Genomic DNA, 14,408 nt, shown 5'->3' with positions numbered 1-14,408 from the left:
TTTTCATACACTATATAAGAATAATAGCTGATATTTATTAAATACCCTATACTGGGCATGGTTTAACTCATTTTATACTCATAATAATAACATGAGTTATTTTTGATGCCTATTTTGATGCCTGTTTTGTTACATAACTAAGTAACTAAGGTACCAGTAAGGTAGAGTCACAAAGATTAAATAACTTTTCTCCATACAAATATTGAAAGGTGAACCTGGAATTCAAATCTGGAAACTCTGGCTCTAAACCCCAGGTTCTTTACCACCACCTAAAAGAGATTGTTTATTTTACTCGCTTGAAAGCAGTACATGTTGTTTATGTTAGGGCCATCATTTTTATTTTTATTTATTTTTAATTGAACTATAATTAGCATACAATGTCATATTAGTTTCAGGTGTCCAAAATAATGATTCAACAAATCCACGTTTTTCAGTGGTCATTAAGATATGTGTAGTCTTGGGACACCTGGGTGGCTCAGCAATTGAGCGTCTGCCTTCGGCCCAGGGCGTAATCCTGTAGACCCAGGATCGAGTCCCACATCGGGTTCCCTGCATGGAGCCTGCTTCTCCCTCTGCCTGTGTCTCTGCCTGTCTCTCTCTTTGTGTCTCTCATGAATAAATAAATAAAATCTTAAAAAAAAAGCTATGTGTAGTCTTAATCTTTATTTATTTCACCCATTTCCCCCACCCCTCCCTTCTGGCAACCACCAGTTCATTCCCGTATTTGAGTACTTTTATCTCCGTTCTTTTGTTAATTCCTCACATAAGTGAAATTACATATATGTTTTTCCTCTGACTTATTTCACTTAGCAGTATATCTACTAGGTTGACTGTGGCAAGGTTTCATCCTTTTCTATGTCTGAATAATATTCTATATATATATGTGTGTGTGTGTGTATATATATATATACACATATATATCACATCATCTTTATCATTTATCTATTAATAGACACTGGGCTGCTCCCACATCCTATTATAAATAATACTATAATAAAGATAGGGCTGCATGTATCTTTTTTTCATGTTCTTTGGGTAAATACCCAGTAGTGGAATTACTGGATCATACATAACTCTATATGAATTACTTAGCAAGCCAAAAGTCAATCCATCCATCTATATATCTACATAGATAGATATATATACACATACATATATATGTGTGTGTATAAACACACACACGTATATAATGGAATATTAATCATAAAAAAGAATGAAATCTTGCCTGTTGCAACAACACGGACAGACCCAGATGGTATAATGGTAAGAGAAATAGGTCAGTCGAAGAACGACAAATCAATCCATTCTGAGTTTACATTTGTGATGGTGTAAGAAGGTGGTCCACTTTTCTTCTTTTGCATGTAGTTCTCCAGTTTTCCTAGTGTCATTTGTTGAAGAGGCTTGTCTTTTACCCATTGTATATTCTTGCCTCCTTTGTCATAGATGAACTGACCATATAAGTGAGAGTTTGTTTCTGGGCTCTTTTTCCTATTCTATTATCTATGTGTCTATTTTTGTGCCAGTACCGTACTGTTTCAATTACTGGTATAGCTTTGTAGTATAATTTGAAATCTGGGGTTGTGATCTCTACAGTTTCGTCCTTCTGTTTCAAAATTGCTTTGATTATCTGTGTTTGTACTTCCAACAATCAATCAATCTATCTATCCATCCACCATCCAACAATTTTAGTATTGTTCTGTGAAAAATACTGTTGGTATTTTCATATAGATTGCATTGAATCTGCAGATTCCTTGGGTGGTATGGGCATTTTAATAATATTGGTTCTCCCAATACACAAGCATGGAGTATCTTCCCATTTGTGTCACCTTCAATTTCTTCCATCAGTGCTTTATAGTGTCATCAGTATATTTTTCACCTCCTTAAATTTATACTTGGATATTTTATTCTTTTTTGGTGAAATTATAAATGGGATTGTTTTCTTAATTTCTCTTTCTGCTATTTTATTAGTAGTATATAGAAATGCAACAGATTTCTGTCCATTAACTTTTTAACCTGTGACTTTACTGAATTCATTATTAGTTCTAGAAGGATTTTTGGTGGAGTGTAGGGTTTTCCGTATATAGTAAGTTATCTGCAAAAGTAAAAACTGTACTTTTTTCCTACCAATGTGGATTCATTTTATTTCTTGTCTGATTGCTGTGGCTGCAACTTTTAGTGCTATATTGAATAAAAGTAGTGAGAGTGGACATTCTTGTGCCTAATCTTAGAGGAAAAACTGTTTTTTACTATTGAGTATGGTGTTGGCTGTGGGTTTTTCATATGTGGTCTTTATTATATCGAGGTACATTCCCTCTAAACCTCCTTTGTTGAGAATTTTTATCATGAATGGATGTTGTGCTTCATCAAGTGCTTTCTCTGTGTCTATTGAGATGACCATGCTTTTTACCCCTTCTCTTATTAACAGGATGTATTGTGCTGATTGATTTGAGAATATTCAACTACCTTTGCATCCCTGGAATAAATCCCACTTGATCGGGGTAAATGATTTTCTTAATGAATTGTTAAATTTGGTTTGCTAGCACTTTGTTGAGGATTTTTGCATCAGTGCTCATCAGAGATATTGGCCTATTGTTTCTGTGGTGGTTGTCTCTTTTCTATTGTCTGTGTCTGGTTTTGGAATCAGTAATGCTGGCCTTGTAGAATATATTTGGAAGCTTTCATTCCTCTTTCAGTTTTTGGAGTAGTTTAAGAAGAGCTGTTAACTCTTCTTGATATACTTGGTAGACTTTGCCTGTGAAGTTATTTGGCCATGGGCTTTTGTTTGTTGGAAGATTTTTTTTATTATGGACTATATTTCATTGCTGGTAATCAGTCTGTTCAGATTTTTTTTCTTCGATTCAGTTTTGAATGGCTGTGTTTCTAGTGACTTATTCATCTCTTCTAGATTATCCAATTTTTTTGGTATATATTTTTTCATAATTTCATGATCCTTTGAATTTCTGTGGCATTTATTTCTTTTCTTTCATTTGATTTTATTTATTTAAGTCTTCTCTCTTTCTTTTTTGTTTTTGCTTTTGTTCATGATAAGTCTGGCTAAAGGTTTATCAATTTTGTTTGCCAAGGAATGAGCTCTTAGTTTCATTGATTTTTTTTTTTTTTTAAGATTTTTAATTTGTTGGTTTGAGAGGTGGGGGAGGAGAAGGAGAAGGCTCCCTGTGAGCAGGGACCTCGATCCCAGGACCCTGGGATCATAACCTGAGCCGAAGGCAGACATTTAATGCCTGAGCCACCTAGGCACCCCTTCCTTGATCTCTTATATTAAGTCTCTATTTCATTTATTTCCTCTAATCTTAATTATATCCTTCCTTCTACTGGATGGGGTTTGTTTTTCTTTTTCTAGCCCTTTTAGGTGTAAAAGCAAGTTGTTTATCTGAGATTGCTAGATGGCTATATTCTTCCCTCTTAAGACAATCTTTGCTGTCCCAAAGATTTTGGACTATTGCATTTTCATTTTCATATTTTTAAATTTCTTCTTTGATTTCTTGGTTGCCCCTGTCATTGTTTAGTAGTATGTTACTTAGCTTCAATGTATTTTTATTCTTTTCAGACTTTTCCTGTGGGTGATTTCTAGTTTCATACTGTTGCAGTCAGAAAAAAATGAAAGATACGATTTCAGTCTTCTTAAATTTATTGGGTTCTTTTTTTGTCTTTTTTTTGTGTTTTTTTTTTTTTTTTTTTTTTTTTTGTCGACTAACATGTGATTTCTTCTGGAGAATGTTTCCAGTTCACTTGGAAAAAAGTGCATTCTGCTCCTTTTGGGTGGGATGTCCTAAAAATATCTGTTAGATCCATTTGGTCCAATGTGTCCCTCAGAAAGCCTGGTGCCTTATGATTTTCTGTCTAGATGATCTATCCATTAGGTTATAAGTGGGGTGTTAAGGTCCCCTACTATATTATTATATTACTGTCAATTTCTTCCTTTGGGACTATTAATGGCTGCATTATGTATTTAGGTGTTTGTATATTTAGTGCATAAATACAGTTGTCATATCCTGTTGGGTTGTTCCCTTTATTATTATGTGGTGTCCCTCTTTGTCTCTTGATACAGTCTTTATTTTAAAGTCTATTTTGTCTGGTATAAGACTTGTTACCCCAGCTTTCCTTTTGCTTCCATTTGTATGGTAAATGGTTTGACATCCCCTTACCTTTAATCGGCTTGTGTCCTTAGGTCTGAAATTAGTCTATTTGTAGGCAGATCTTACTTATTTTTTTTAATCTATTCTGCAACCCCATGTCTTTTGATTAGAGTATTTATTCCATTTACATTCAAAGTCATTCTTGATAGGTGTGTACATCCATTTTGTTACTTGTTTTATGGCGGTTTTTCTACTTCACTGTTCCTGTATTTTGCTCTTGCTCTTTTCCTTTGTGGTTTGATAGCTTTCTTTCATGATATACTTGGCTTCCTTTCTCTTTATTTCTTGTGTATCTTTTACAGGTCTTTGATTTGTGGTTACCCTTAGGTTATACCATTATGCCATTCAGTACAACATATTAAACATATGGCAATTTATATTAAGTGATGGTCACTTAAGTTTGAGCCCATTTTATTTTATTTTTAAAAATTTTAAAGATTATTATTTATTATTATTTATTATTTATTTATTTATTTATGTATTCATGAGAGACAGAGAAGCAGACACACAGGCAGAGGGAGAAGCAGGCTCCATGCGGGGAGCCTGATGTGGGACACAATCCCAGGACTCCAGAATCATGCCCTGAGCCGAAGGCAGACACTCAACCACTGAGCCACCCAGGCGTCCCTTGAGCCCTTTTTAAAGCACTAAATTTTTACTCCTCTCCCCCACATTTTATGTATATAATATTTTACATTCTTTTATTTTGTGTATTCCTTGACGGATTTTTATAGATAAAACTGAGTTTGCTGCTTTTGTGCTTTAGACTCCGTATTGGTTTTATAAGCACTACTATTATTATATGTTTGCAATACCTGTGAAAGTTTTCCTTTTCATACTTTTTCTTATCCCTGATTATTGAATTTCCTTTAACTTTTCATAAGTTTGATTTTGTGGTGATAAAATCCTTTAACTTTCATTTGGGAAATTCTATCTCTCCTTCTATTCTGAATGATAACCTTGTTGGGCAGTGTTCTTGGTTGCAGATTTTTTCTTCTCAGTGCTTTGCTGGCCAGAAGAGAGTGGCATTATGTATTCAAAGTTTCTGCTAAAAAGTCAGCTGATAACCTTATGCTGTTTCCTTCATATTAACTGTTTGCTTTTCTCTTGCTGCTTTTAAAATTCTATCTTTTATCACTATTTTTTGCCATGTTAACTATTTGTATGTTTTGGTGTGGACTTCCTGAGATTAAGTTCTTTGGGAGCTCTCTGTCCTTTCTGGATCTAGATTCTGTTACCTTCCCCATATTAGGGAAGTTTTCCATTATTATTTCTTCAAATAAATTTTATGACCTTGCCTTCTCTCTCTCTTCTTCTTCTTCTGATAATACTATAATGCAAATGTTATTTCACTTGATGATATTATTGAGTTTCCTTAACCTATTCTCATTTTTCATTCTTACTTTTTGCTGTTCAGCTTGGTTGCTTTCTCTCCCACTGTGTTCCAAGTAGCTAATTCATTCTTCTCCTTCCTGTAGTCTGTTTTTTTTTAACCTTTAGTATATATTTTATCTCAGTTATTGAGTTATCTCTGATAGCTTCTTTTTTATATTTTCTATATCTTTGTTAATGCCTCACTGAGATACTTCACTCTTTTCTCAAGTCCATTGAATATCTTTATGACCACTATTTGGAATTCTTTATCAGGCATATTACTTATCTCTGATTCATTTACCTCTCCTCTGATTTTGTTCTCTTATTTCATTTGGGGCATGCTTCTCTGTCTCTTCATTTTGTCTCTCAGTGTTTGTTTCTATATACTAGGAAAATACATCTCCTGATTTTTAAAGTAGTGGCCTTATGATGAAGATGTCCTATGGTGCAGGTCATAATTTTTAATATGCCCAACAGTATTAGCTTGTACCCAACTTTTAGAAGTGGTTGACTTATAATTGGAATATTTTTTATAAAAAATTGATAATACTTCAGAACTTTATCCTTAAAGGATAAAAGAGTAAAGAATTATGATATATCTGCCGCTCAGATTCCTAAGATAGTAATAATTTGTTACAGTTCTTTTATTTACTTTTTTCTTTTCTTTCTTTCTTTCTTTCTCTTTTTTTTATAAATTAATTTTTATTGGTGTTCAATTTACCAACATACAGAATAACACCCAGTGCTCATCCCATCAAGTGTACCCCTCAGTGCCCGTCACCCATTCACCCCCACCCCCCGCCCTCCTCCCCCTCCACCACCCCTAGTTCATTTCCCAGAGTTAGAAGTCTTTATGTTCTGTCTCCCTTTCTGATATTTCTCACACATTTCTTCTCCCTTCCCTTATATTCCCTTTCACTATTATTCATATTCCCCAAATGAATGAGAACATACACTGTTTGTCCTTCTCCGGTTACTATGGCCAAGTTCAAAAAGGGTGTTGCCTGAGTTCTCCTCTGGGATTTTGATGGAATCTTGTCTCACATTTAGATCTTTCATCTATTTTGAGTTTATCTTTGTGTATGGTGCAAGAGAGTGGTCCAGTTTCATTCTTCTGCATGTGGATGTCCAATTTTCCCAGCACCATTTATTGAAGAGAGTGTCTTTCTTCCAGTGGATCATCTTTCCTCCTTTATCGTATATTAGTTGACCATAAAGTTCAGGGTCCACTTCTGGGTTCTCTGTTCTGTTCCATTGATCTATGTGTCTGTTTTTGTGCCAGTACCACACTGTCTTGATGAACACAGCTTTGTAGTACAACCTGAAATCTGGCATTGTGATGCCCCCAGATATGGTTTTCTTTTTTAAAATTCCCCTGGCTGTTTGGGATCCTTTCTGATTCCACACAAATCTTAAAATAATTTGTTCTAAGTCTCTGAAGAAAGTCCATGGTATTTTGATAGGGATTGCATTAAACGTGTAAATTGCCCTGGGTAACACTGACATTTTCACAATATTAATTCTGCCAATCCATGAGCATGGAATATTTTTCCATCTCTTTGTGTCTTCCTCAATTTCTTTCAGAAGTGTTCTATAGTTTTTAGGGTATATTTTGAGAACCATTTGAATGGTAAATGGTTCTCCAACCTTTTATTTTCAGGTTGTAGGTGTCCTTCTGTCTAAAATGAGTCTCTTGTAGACAGCAAATAGATGGGTCCTGCTTTTTTATCCAGTCTGAAACCCTGCGCCTTTTGATGGGGTCGTTAAGCCCGTTCACGTTCAGAGTTACTATTGACAGATATGAGTTTAGTGTCATCATGATATCTATTTAGTCCTTGTTTTTGTGGATTGTTCCACTGGACTTCTTCTTAAAGGGGAGTTTTAAGAGTCCCCCTTAAAATTTCTTGCAGAGCTGGTTTGGAGGTCACATATTCTTTCAGTTCCTGCCTGTCTTGGAAGCTCTTTATCTCTCCTTCCATTTTGAATGAGAGCCTTGCTGGATAAAGTATTCTTGGTTGCATGTTCTTCTCATTTAGGACCCTGAATATGTCCTGCCAGCCCTTTCTGGCCTGCCACGTCTCTGTGGAGAGGTCTGCTGTTACCCTAATATTCCTCCCCATGAAAGTCAGGGACTTCTTGTCTCTTGCTGCTTTAAGGATCTTCTCTTTATCTTTGGAATTTGCAAGCTTCACTATTAAATGTCGAGGTGTTGAACGGTTTTTATTGATTTTAGGGGGGGATCTCTCTATTTCCTGGATCTGAATGCCTGTTTCCCTTCCCAGATTGGGAAAGTTTTCAGCTAGGATTTGTTCAAATACATATTCTGGCCCTCTGGCCCTTTCGGCGCCCTCGGGAACCCCAATTAAACGTAGGTTTTTCTTCCTTAGACTGTCATTTATTTGCCTTAATCTGTCTTCATGGTCCCTTAATTGATTGTCTCTTTTTTCCTCAGTTTCCCTCTTTGCCATTAACTTGTCTTCTATGTCACTCACTCGTTCTTCCACCTCGTTAACCCTCGTCGTTAGGACTTCTAGTTTGGATTGCATCTCATTCAATTGATTTTTAATTTCTGCCTGATTGGATCTAAATTCTGCAGTCATGAAGTCTCGTGAGTCCTTAATGCTTTTTTCTAGAGCCACCAGTAGCTGTATAATAGTGCTTCTGAATTGGCTTTCTGACATTGAAGTGTAATCCAGATTTTGTAACTCTGTGGGAGAGAGGGCTGTTTCTGATTCTTTCTTTTGAGGTGAGGTTTTCCTTCTAGTCATTTTGCTCAGTGCAGAGTGGCCAAAAACAAGTTGTATTGGAACACGGGGGAGTATCACTGGTCCGTCTAGCTGGTCTTCTGGGGGAGGGGCCTGCTGTGCTGATTCTCAGGTGTTAGCACTTGGGGGAGCTGCTCTGCCCCTGCCTGCTGCCGGGCTCAGCGGGGGTTGTTTACCCCGTGGGGCCCCAGGAGGAACAGCCGCAGTTGCTATGGCAACTCTGGAAGCCTGGATTCAGCCTCCGCAGGAACTACGGGGCTCGGGGCTCTCGGTTCTCCGTCCGCAGGGCCTGGAGGCTCCGGGGCGGGGCCGCTGATCTGCTCAGCTCGGGGCAGGAGCGTCCTCGCTGTCCTGGGCCCTCCCGGCCTCTGCCTGTCCCGGGGGAGGCCGGATCCTGGGCTGTGTCCCGGCGCCCTGTGCTCCGGGGCCTGCGCTGTGGGATTCGCGCTCCCGCCCCGCAGCTCCCTCCCTGGAGCCGCCGAGCCCTCCGCTCCGAGCCCCTCCGAGCTGCTCCGGTCGGTCCCTCCGTGCGCGCTGCAGCCCTTAGGGAGCTCGGAGCACTCTCCCGGGGCGCAGGTGTCTGTTAGTGTCCCCGGGAGCCCGAGGGCATCCCCGCCCTCCTGGGTCCTGCTCCACCTCCCTGCGAGCCCCTTTCCGCCCGCCCGGGAAGGTTGGTGCAGCTCCTGCTCCTCCGGGACGGGGCTCTCCTGTCCTGGGGACACTCGCCCCGGCCTCAGCCCGGCTCCTCGCGGGGCCCCTCCCCCTCGGAGGCCTTTTGTTCCTTTATTTCTTTTTCCCCGTCTTCCTACCTTGATAGAAGCGCGGACTCTTCTCACTGTAGTGTTCCAGCTGGTCTCTCTTTACATCTCAGGCCGAATTCGTAAATTTTCAGGATGGTTTGAAGGTTATCTAGGTAATTTGGTGGGGACAGGTGATTTGGGGACCCTGCTCTTCCGCCATCTTGCCCCTCCCCCTCTTTTCTTTCTTCTTTCTTTCTTCTTCTTCTTTCTTCTTCTTTCTTCTCTTCTTTCTTCTTTCTTCTCTTTCTTTCTTTCTTCTTCTCTTCTTTTTTCTTTCTTTCTTTATTCTTTCTTTCTTTCTTCTTTCTTCTTTCTTTCTTCTTTTTCTTCTTTCTTTCTCTCCTCCCTCCCTCCCTCCCTTCCATCCGTCCATCCATCCATCCATCCATGATTTCTGTATCTACTTACCTATCAGCTGATCCATGTATCCCATTGGCTTGGACTTTATCTCATGACCAAACCTAGTCTCCTTTCTGGGTGACCATGTGCCCTACCAAGTTTGTATGTTCTATTATTGACAAAAAAAAAAAAAATGGGGAGAGAAATATTTGAAGTTTAGTCATAGAAATAATATTTAATTTATAGATTTATCTTTTGGATTACATGAATGTTAAGATCCAGGCACTGTGGTAATAATGCTTACACAAATATATTTCTAGTTGTTATTAACTTAATAAAGCACTGGTTTATTATATACTCTCTTATTCTGTTTTATTACTGATTTCTACCTATCATTTTGGCACATGGCATTGATGTTTAAGAGCCATAGAAATGTACTCTGTAGATTTTATGCCAGAACAGTCACTGTCTACCTTAACATGACCCATAGTTGAAAAGACTGAGGACTTTGGGTGTCACTGAGCTTCATAAAGAGGTAATTTTTAAAGCTTATTGGAACAATCAGATTATAAGTAAATGTTACAAATTCCCTGTTGCTTTTATTCGTATATCAGGTTCTACTTCACAGAGGAGGAGACCTTTATTTAACTTGTACATTTCATTTATAATATAAATTGGCCTGAGGTAGATTTTTCCCTCCAAAAATAGAACTTCTGGATTGTGCAATGTAATTGGAATGTTGACCTCCAAATACAAGAGTGGCATGAGAATTTATATAATAAACTGATGGGTGACACAGTTTTAACCTTATGAGGTTTATCTTTCTGGTAGCTTATGAGAATGAGGATCAAGATGTGTGACTACTTGAAAGAAAGTGTTTATAGTTCATAAATGTGAATAATTCATCAATCTTCTGGGACACCTGTTAACATCTAGTCTCTAAAACATCAACCAAATAGATTTTAGCAGTTGGTTTCTAATAAAATGTATTTTCCTTTGTCATGTGTCCATTGGTATTATTGCAGATATCAGTTATAAGACTGTAGAATATGTTATTCATACATTTGTGTTATATATGTATGTGTATACATACAATTTTTAACTTTAAATATTAGAAAGAATGACTAAAAAATGTGTTTTTATTTAATTAAGGTCTTAAATTCCTAGGGAATGTGCTGCACTTTCAAGGGCTTTTGATCCGTTGAGAATCCTTTGCCAATAATTGCCTAAAGACATAGCTGTTTGTGAACATAGAAAAGATGACCACCCCCTGTCCCGCTTTTTAAAAGAAAACTGACTTTTATCATTGAATATATATTTCCGTAAAATATATATTTCCTTTTCTCTTCTTTGGAAATTGTAGAGGTACAAAGTTTATAAGAAGGTGTTTCTGTTTTGTTTTGTTTCTAAAGAACCAGGGAGAAAGGAGTGATGGAGGGAAAAAATGTAACTACCCTTAAATTGATGAGGCCTTAAAGTTTAAGCTTAGTCATTTGTGAAGTAGATGGTCATGGGTAGTTTTTTCTTAGTCTCATTGAGCCTCAGTTTCCCTCCTCTCTATAAAAGCTTGATATATATATGTTGTATATGTACACACACACATCTAGTTTTGTTACCTATTGTTGCTTAAGAAAACATTCCAAAACTTAGCCTAAAGGAACAACAACATTTATATTGCTCATGAACTTAAATTTGAGAAAGACTCAGTGGAGACTGCTTTTCTCTACTCCACTAGGCATCAGAGGCATGGGATAAAATTATCTGAATGCTCGCTCACTCATGTAAGCATTACATATTAGCATTAGTATTTTCTGAAAGCATATATTGGCTATCAGCTAGGACCTCAGCTCTGGCTGTGGTTGGAACACCGATATGTGGCCTCTCTACATGGACTGAGCTATTTTACAACATAGTGGCTTTGTTTCATTGTGAGAATTGGCAGACAGAAAGAGTCAGACAAACTGAGTTGCCTTGAAAGCTGCACATTCCACACATTACCACTTTGCCCTGTTCTATTTGTTAGAATGATAGTCACTAAGACCAGCCCATTCTCAAGAGGAGAAAACAGTTTACTTTTTGATAGGAGGATTCTCAAAAATTTGTAAATATATTTTAAAACCACCACAATGGCACATTGCAAATACTTAGTATATATTCATGGTTCCTTTCTTCCCTTCAAATATTATCACCTATCTCTTGTAGCTTAGGATAAATCATTCAAACTATTATGTATCCTGAACCCTAAGGCATTGGTATTTACTAGACACCTCTGATTCTCTCATGGAGTTTATAGTCAAGAGCACATCTGAACAAAACACATACGTTTATTCAGGTACTTTTTAAAACATTTATTAAACACCTACTGTGGGATAGGATCTATGGTGTATGCTTTGAAAGATGCAGCTGTGGGGTCCATGTCCAGTCTTCCAGTCTAGTAGGGGGCATAGAATATGTACAGTAACAACTGTAGTAATGTATACTGTGATAGATATCGTAAATGAGGATTATAGATAAGGAGATATCAGAGGTAAAAAAATTAGCAGCTGGATAGTATAGGGAAATCTTCAAAGAATAAATAGCATTAGAGCTGTTATTAGAAGCATTTGAGTGTGCAGTGTTATGTGAAAACCTCTCCTAAACTTAGTCAACAGAATTCCTTGTATTTGTACATTGCTCTGTAGAATAGTAAAAAGATAATTTACCTCAACTAATTTTACTAGTCACCACATAAATTTGCATAATACTATCTTATCAGCACTTTATATATTATATATATTATAGAAAATTTATATATAATCAGCAGATGAAACTGGGATTGAAATAACCTAGTTAACATTGTACAGATAGTCAAAGAGGGAGCTGAGATGTCATTCGGTAACTAAAGCAAGCTTATTGGCAGCAGAGAGATATAAACAGGACAGTGCATTGGGAAAATTTTTTGGCAATCAGTGTCAAAAATAGATTAGAACCAGATTTCTTAGAAGCATGGAGTCTTGTTATAATAGCAGTTTATGCCAGAGCTAATGAACCACTGATGTGGTTTTCATAAGGACAGAAAAGAAAAGTGCATTTAGAAACATGGTAGGGGTAGAACTGACCACATTTAGGAAACAATGAGAAATGTCAAACCTGAAGACAAGATTTTAAGCCTAAATAGTTATGACATTGGCATTGATATTGGAGAAAGAGTACTACAGCCAAAAATAGGAGGAGGTTTTATTGTTTGATTTCATTTGTTTTTATTTGCTTGTTTTGGTTCTGAGGAGTTAGGATGGTGTAGCAGGTTTATTTTTATATATAGGGTTTGAGGTATTAGCAATTCAGATAGGTAGACAAAATGACATATGGAAATATGGAATATAGCTCAATAAATGACATTGGAGTTCATGGGCAGGGGGCTAGCAAGTTAAAATTAGAGTGAAGGATGATTTTGATATTGCAAAAGAAGAGATTTGAGAAGGAAGAAAATGAAAACAAAGGACAGAATATTGAAAAATAAATTATTCTCAATAATTATACCCTGGGCTAGTTGACATCATTCTAATATACCTACCTGTCTTAGTCTGCTCAGGATGTCAACATAATTGAGTGAGAGCTCTTTTCCAGGTCACAGGCTTTTTTGCTGTGTCTTCTCATAAGGAGAGAATGAACCAGTTCTCTGGGGTCTCTTTTATAAGGGCACTAATCTTCCTCACAAGTGTTCCACTCTCATGTCCTTATCACTTCTCAATAACCCCACCTCCAAATACCATCACCTGAGGCATTAGATTTTCAACATTTAGTCTATATCACTGCCTAAAGATGACACAAAAATAAAGACCTATTTATCTGCTCATTTGCTGTAATCTTGCATACAAATAACCCCCTCCTTTTCCTACTAAAATTTGTAAAAGATGAATAAGTGAGGATGTCTCAGTATGTTTGGGGAGGTTAGAGGGAGATGAGACCATGAGTAAGAAAGGCATCTCAGTATTGGGACAGAAGGAAAAGTATTTCTGACTAGGATTTTAAGAGGTGTAAGATACTACCTGTGATGATTGGAAGAACAGCCTTAGCCTTTACGTTTTGGGACTAGGAATTTGAAAGTCTGTGGATTAATTAAAGTTGAATGTTTTATCTCTTGGTTTAGAGGCACCATTACATTATGAAGAAAGCATGACTTTGAAGTCAAGAATGGAATTTAAATCCTAGCTGTGTCCTATTTGAGCTAAATCAATTTGGACAAGTTACCTTAATGCTAAGCTTTGCTTTCCTCATGTACAAAATGAAGTTGGCTAATACCTCCTGTGACAGAATGAGAGAAATAAATAAGATAATGTATGCAGAGCACAAAGTAGAGTGCCAGCACACAGTAGATAGCAACAGATTGTAATTCTGATGATTACATTGATAATGTCAATACAGGTTGAAAATGTCTTTTCTGTAATCCTGTCTAGAGGTTAAGAATCAGAAGATCCAAGTTTTGTATAGAATTATGAAATTGGGTTCACTCTTTAAAGAAGCCTGGCATCTGGAAACCCAAAATACCTACAGACTGTGACTTTATTTGATGATTAAGTACCAGAAACGATACCAAGAAACTCAGCAGGAATAATAAAAATTGTTACTGTATTTTATCATCACTGTTATTTTAGTAGCATTGTGTAATAATTGTTTTATTTTGTTTTTCTTATTTTATATGTGTATGTGTAGGTATATGTGTGTGTCCAGATGTGATTATAGTAAAAATAGTAGAAGCATCAGATTTGTAAACAAATTTGCCAGTTCATGTCCTGCCTCTTCCACTTACTAGCTGCATGACTTTGTCTCTGAACTTCATTTGTTAAATGAAGCTAAAACCCATTTTGAGGGTTATTATGAATTATGCTATAATGTATGTGAAAGCCCTTTGTACAGTCTAAGCTAGACTTTATATATAGATGTGACTGTTTAACCTTAAAAGAAATTTGCAATTGTGTCATGATGTCAAATAG

This window comes from Nyctereutes procyonoides, unplaced genomic scaffold (assembly GCF_905146905.1).
Source record: "Nyctereutes procyonoides isolate TBG_1078 unplaced genomic scaffold, NYPRO_anot_genome, whole genome shotgun sequence".
In the NCBI taxonomy this organism is placed as follows: Eukaryota; Metazoa; Chordata; class Mammalia; order Carnivora; family Canidae; genus Nyctereutes; species Nyctereutes procyonoides.
The sequence above is the reverse complement of the archived record's forward strand: the minus strand, read 5'-3'. Positions refer to the sequence as shown.